Genomic DNA, 7,337 nt, shown 5'->3' with positions numbered 1-7,337 from the left:
TTTGCTAACTAGTGATCAGTCTATCCTTGGACAAATCCACTTCTCTAGAGTATACGAAATAGAGAAAATAACATGGGAGAAGGTCCCTAAAGGATTTCTCATTCTCCCTAAATGGGCAGTGGACCACTGAGTCCAGTGTGTAGCAGGTATGGTGGGGGCAGCATATGAAATTATGAATGAGTCAAACTTCTCAAGACTTAGTTGAACAGATTAAGAAGTCTGAGTTTGTTTTTACGTATAACCAAAAAGCACAGATGGCTTTTCAGAAGGGAATTATATGTTCCAATTTATAGTTTAAAAAAATGATTATTTTGTTGGCAACTATCTCTGCTCATAAAGAAAATTAAGATAAATTCAGGAGTCAGAAAATGAATAAAGGAGATGTATCAAGTTATTGAAGTTTGTCATTTTTCCAGATTCTCTATACTAAGAAAATTTGGTATCTATCAAATCTACCACTGCTATTTGTGTGTGTGTGGGGGGAATTTCCCCCTGTACTCCTCTTAATTTTTTGTGGCTGAACTAATAAAATTGACACAAATCAGATAAGTGGTAGAAAAATAAACAAATTTTAATTTGTGCATATTGGAGATCTCAAAAAAATGAGACCTAAAGAGGCAGCTTTTGTATTTTTTAGACAAAGAAACATTACATTTGTGAGGAATTGATGGGACAAAGAAACTTAGGTTTTGGGTGCTCAATAAATGAATTTAAACAGAGTCTGGGCTCTGGGTAGTAAATTAAAGAAGTAACAAGGTTAGTTTATATAGGCTTCTCAGTGTGAATTCCCCCTCTGGCAGTAAGGGTGTCCTTCTACCTCCAAACATAGGGAGTGCACCTTTCACACGAGAGATTTATATCCTTCTTTCATGGGAGAGAAAAGAAGGTCAGAGTCCCTTTTGCATTGGCCATTTCTTAAGTAACCTGAATTCAAAATTATCAGTATGCCTTTGAGGCACATTTCGGGGTGGCTTATCCTGGGCCTTCACACATTTATGCTCTTCCCTCTGTCTTATTAAAACATTAGTCTGAATAATCTTATATTTATATGTCATATCTTTAGGCATTTTAATTTTAAACAGCCTCTCTAACAATGAAAAATAGTGTTTGATCCAAAGTTAAAGGGTTTCAAAGCTATAAGCAATAAATGGAAAGGATTTGGGGAAAATAAACAATAAAATTTTTCTTTTAAGTGAACTATCAAACCTTTACCTAAAGTTGGCCCTCTGTAGTGCTACATGTAGATAAGTACCTGCTAAATGCTTTAGCTAATGAAGAAGCAATTGAATTGTCTTATGATAAAAGAACTTAAATACATTTCAATGAATTAGGATATATTTAGAAATTATATTTTGTTTTCTTTCATTGACAAGGATACTGCATATTAATGAGAAGTTGAATTACCAAAAATACATCTCAGGTCATAGAAACTGAATACCAAAGTGAAATTCTACTACTGCTGGTATGATTGCCAGAGAAAATAACAACAGAAAGTTCTCAGTTGCCACTATACTTGTGCCAGTCTAAAAAAAAGGAACTCTTTTTTACATATATATATATTTATGTATATGTGTGTATATATATATATTTATGTATATATATACATAAGTTATATTATATATACATAAATATATATATTTATATATATACATAAATTATGTATATATGTAAAATTTGTTCTTATACCCTTTTATATATTATATATATATATAATTATAAAAAATGGGTCTTTTTGTTATATTAGCAGAAATCTAGTGATGATTAAGAATACATAACACAAAATACAATTATAACTGACATTGTACTATAGTTCCCCCAGTTATTGAGGATCAATTAGTTTGACCTCTTAGTATGTGTCATCTTCTGCAGGTATAGAAGTTCTGTGTTTTTGGAATCTTCTAGTGAAGTTGTGAATGGCTGGACTCAGGAAGTGTCAGTGACCGTATTTCTCACCATCTGGAGAAGAGAAACTATATTGAGAATAAAACTAATAAGCAGAGAGAAACAGATGGAGAAGAAATGGAGGATACTGTTTGATAAGAGGCTTGGCTGCCCATTCTTTAGCCACTTGGCATGCCTTGAGATGGCTTATGCTAGCCAACTAGAGAATAAAGATGAATACTCAGATAAGCCTGAGTTATAAACACACACACACACACACACACACACACACACAATTAAAAAGGCAAACCTGTTGCCCCTGCTATTGTATAGATATAATTCATTCCTGTGACTCACATAGATCTTGACTGTTTCCCACTGAGGTTTATTCACTTCATTGTTCAATTTCCTTGATACAGATAACTAAAAATTAACCAATCTTTATAAACTTGTGCCAAAAATAGATATGCAATAAAAATATGATATAAACACATATCATATAGTAATAATCACATAGAAGAAGTAAATTTATTAAGCATATATTAGAGTAAAGCAGAAAAAAAATAACCTTCCACTCTTTATAGCCCATGTATTCAAGTTCAAACGAAGTCATTGAGAAATAATACCTGGAAAAATATAATCTGCCACATTTGCTCTCAGAGATAATTTCCCTATCCACTAATGTTTGTGCAAGTGTTTACATGAGCAGTTTCAGGAGAGAGATCATTAGAGGAGGAAGCCAGGGCAAGCTTTGCTGTGCTTCTGCTATAGAGATCTATTTTTGAGGATTTTTCAGGTAATGCCATATCAGGGGAGAGTTGTTCTCTCAAGGAGTATGTCAATTGAATAATTTTAAGCAAATATCAGTGAGAAATAAGCAATTAAATGGGTGAGTAAATGCTCACTTCATCATTAAAACTATTAAGATAAAGCTCTACAATGTGCTTAGGTTTCCAAGCTACTTGCAGGATTTGGAAGAAAAGAACAAAGGATTGGAAGGAAAACACATTGGTACCTAGCACTTAGGTTTCTGAAAAAGTTTGTCAAAGCACGTCATACCACCAGAGATTGTACTTATTGAATATAAAGAGAGATATATGATTATTCTCTAAGTGGACAAACACAAACATCTATTTATCTTCTGCATTATTCTAAATATTGTTTAAAAATCATTGGATTGCAGGAGTTATTTGCTGTGATAATTCTACCAAGGCACTGTTTGTGAGGCATAACTCCCTTATCTGTGTATCTTTCAGATTAATCTTAATCACTTTGGTAAAAATCATGTAATACCAAAGGAAATTTGGTTATAAAGAGGAGACATTTATTTCCTCTGTGGAAGAAACTTATCCCAAAACATATAGATTGCAAAATATTACGTTAGAGAGGTTCTGTGAAATCATCTTATGAAGTCTCTCTTCTACTAGGTTATTTGATGTAGCTTGAGAAAACAAAATATGGAAATCCTAATTATTAGAGGATTTTACTAGAAGAACAAGATTTTTACTACTTTTGGGGGGGTGCGGGGGTAATTAGGTTTACTTACTTTATTCTTAGAGGAAGTACTGGGGATTGAACCCAGGACCTCATGCATGTTAAGCATGTGCTCTACCACTTGAGCTATCCTCCCTGAAGAACAAGTTTTTTTAAAGCTTAAACATCTAATTTGTACATTCCATGTGGTTCATTTTTCTCTGTATTTCCTTTTATTGTCAATGTAAAGGTACACTTACAGTTCCACTAATCTAAATTTTGTTAAAATGCTGCCTAGTTTTTGATAATCTTTGATTATTCTCGTATCATTTTGTCATGATGTCCTCATTTAACTTGTTTGAACACATTTATATAAAGGTCAGACATGCTTTTATACACGAGTTAGGTATTTTACAATTTTCCATTCCAGTAGCACTTAACTCAGATCCAGGAAAATCTTGAGGCTCACGAGGATTGAATGGCTGAAACAAAAAATCAATGTTTCAGTTGTTCTCTGGTAATGCAAGATTTAAAGATTAAAAATATATACTTGAGTCTCTTCTGCGGTGAACTAATATGTAAAAGACATGGACACCATGCTGGTGCTGCTTTCACTTCTCTCCTTTCTTCCTTCAGAGAGTCTCTTCAGGTACTGGCTTCATAGAAGTTTGGAGATTTAAGCTAAATCAAAATTATGTGGGAGTTCGAGGTATTTGAAGTAGGACAGGGAGTGATGGTTAAAAAGATAATTGGTATTTGAAGTGAAAACAAAAGTAAATTTCAGAGGAACTGTATGAATGTTAAAATCTCTTCTCATTTCCTGTGTTTCATAAAGGATCGGCAATCTTGCAGTTTATTCAATACAGATGCACCAAGCCACTGGGAGAGTAAGGAAATGGTCCGAGAGTGTGAAAGTGATTAGTGGTAGAATGGATTCTTGTCACTTCTAGTTAAGTGTCTTTCTCTATAAAACAATGGCTTCCTATGTAGAATTTTACATATTTCCTCAGAATAGAAGAAGGTAACCATGGAAAATATTCTTTATAAAAATTTGTGTAATAGTAACTCATTGTACCTGGACAGGTATAGAAATAGAAAGATTACAAAGAGTACTTCTTTAAAATCATATTCATTATAATAGAACTTTGACAAATGCCCTAATATTTCTTTCTGAATGCTCTGATTTAATTCAGTTTGTATAATAATCCTTTTCTAAATGCAAAACTCCAAGCAGTATAACTGATATTGGTTCATAAAGTTTGTGAATTTAATGGCCATAAATTGCTATATTTGTTTATTTCTTACAGTAAGTTTAGATAAAATAAGAATCGTGAGTTAAAACATCATATATTTAATAGATATTTAATTGTAGCATGCTGCTCACACTTTTATTAATGAAACCATGCTACCCAGTGGCGTATTACTTGGAGCTTCAGCTGGGTGGCGACCACAGGGTGGCCAAACTGAATTGACTAAGTGCATGGTAACATGTCTGTCTTCCAATATCTCTAAAAGCTCATAGTAGGAATAAACTTGAGCTTCTCATTTTGATGCTGGATGTTCGAGAATGAAAGCCCACAAAGGATGAAATAAAAAATGTGAAGGAGAGATAAACACTCATTTCTTGAGTTTGTACATGCTGCTGCTGCTGCTCAAGAGTGTTGAGCCTGAGCATGAACACCAGCAAGTAAACCATCCTGAAGGTCAAATAAAGTGGGGGCTACAATGTTCATATCACTAGTGATTGTTCTAAGTCAATCAACTGTGTCCAGGGCACTGAATTATCCAGCTGAGTTATTTCACATTTACCTAGGATGTTAACTCTTTTACAGCTGACCACAATGGAGGCTGGAACAGTGTAGATTAAAAAAGGAATTTATATTTTCAACAGAAGTCTCACAGTTCTCCACTAACTGGGGAAGAAAAGAAACTACCAGTTTCAGTACCTCTCAAGTTGCAGAGGAAACTTCAAACTATATTAACTACCAAATGTATTTTTCAGAATTCTTATTTCCCAGGTGTTAGTGTACTAATTTGACATGTAAGAAAGGTCTGTCTGTCACTGCACACATACCGTATGTGGGCTGACTGTGGAGGTGGGAAAGCATCTCTGCTGCATGCAATCATTTGGAACTTAGTTTTACCCATCTGATGGTTTGGTCATGATGTAAGACTTGAGTACACTCCACTTGAAGCTATGCATGTCCCTAGCCAATGACCAAAGAGAGATCTTTTGTAGGACATCAAGGGATATTTTAAGGGCCAGCCTCTCTTAACTTTTCACTGGCTAAAACCTAAGTCATTTGGCCCCATGTAGATGGAAGGACCCCGGAGATGTTGTCCAAAAGTTTTTAAAATAGAGTTCATTGATATTGGCATATATTCTCTACTATAGTATAATTAAATTATTCATAGACACAAAATTAGCTCACAAATAGATTCCACACTCAGCAGGTACTCCTCTGTATTTTTTTTTTTTTTTGCATCCCATATGGATTTCATCACTAAAAATATTCTGAATGACACTGTAATTCTATTCTGTCCTCTTACACTAAAACTCAGTATTTGCACTCCTTTTTTAAAAAAAGCCTGTAAAATCAGCTGCAGTTTTGTTGCCTAAAAGCTAAAACATTTGATGACACCTTTAATCCACCTCTAGTTCAGATACTATAAGTGGTTACTCCAGATATCCCTGAAGATTTTGTTGAACAATTAGCCTTGATAAGCAGATTTTTAATCAAACAAATAGGCATAATTAGGCACATAGGCTGTGCTTTAAATGATTATTAACTATGCACTTCACCACCTAAAGCACAACCCAGGTATGACATGGCAATTCTTTCTTTAACTGATGCTTGCTGAGGTTACAGTTAGACACAGACTTAATCCAATTAGCAAACCCATCCTCACATGAAAAGTGAAAAACTGCTGACAGTTGCAAAGAGTATTATCCCATTAGTGATTTTCTATTGCTGTGTTCTCTAATTATATTCCTCCACTACTACTAAGGTATCACACAAAGTCAACAGTGAAATATAACTGAATATGAAAAATATAATTTCTGATGGAAATCATCTAACCTCACAAGGATCTAGAGTACAATGTTAATGATAGATAATCCCTTGAAAGTGTTATTTTATTTTAAAAATTTCCTCCCAGTTTTTTTTTTTTATTTAAACTCTGTTTGGGAGGGAAAAAAAGCTATAAGAAAAACAAATCAATGGAAAATAAAAATCTGAAATAGCCTGAAGTTTTCTAAATTCTATTGAATGAATTTCAATTTGAGTATAGAATACATGTGGTGTAACTTATTCTTAATAATATTACTAGAGGATTTTTTTTAAGATAAGCTGTGCAAGTGATATCTCATAACAGCATAACTGAACATTATGCCCCATTGCTAGAGCACAAAGGAAATTCAAAATCAAGGTCTGTTTCCTCACGTTGTAGTCTTATAATGTGTTTCACAACTATTATCAGCTCAAGACAGGCTGGAAAATGAGTCCCTGTTTTGTATTCAATATGAAATATGACTTGTTTAACCTGATTCTGTCACAGGTCCACAAGAAAATGTAATCTACACATGGTATTTTTTTAAGATCTAAAAATCTAAATTTAATATGTTGTAAATGTGTTTGAGAGAGACTTTCAAAAAACTGAGAGTGGAAATTGTTGCATCACTTCTATCATCCTACTCTTTTCCTGGATAATCTTTCATAGTAAAGGGATGAAAGTTATGAGGTTTACCTCTCTCCATTTAAATTTATGTTTTCTCACTAAATAGTGAGCAGGTATCTTGGATACACTCATTTTCATATAAACTGTGTGTATAACATTCTTCTGTACGGACAACTGAATTCTGCTCAGAGTCTGTATTAAATTTTGTCAGAAATGTCCATAACAGGGTCCAAATAATCAAAATGATAGAACCACTGGATGACATTTTGTGAGATTTTAGACAGGGAAGATATAATGCACAGATG

This window comes from Camelus dromedarius, chromosome 33 (assembly GCF_036321535.1).
Source record: "Camelus dromedarius isolate mCamDro1 chromosome 33, mCamDro1.pat, whole genome shotgun sequence".
Taxonomy (NCBI): domain Eukaryota; kingdom Metazoa; phylum Chordata; class Mammalia; order Artiodactyla; family Camelidae; genus Camelus; species Camelus dromedarius.
This window is presented reverse-complemented; position numbering follows the sequence as displayed.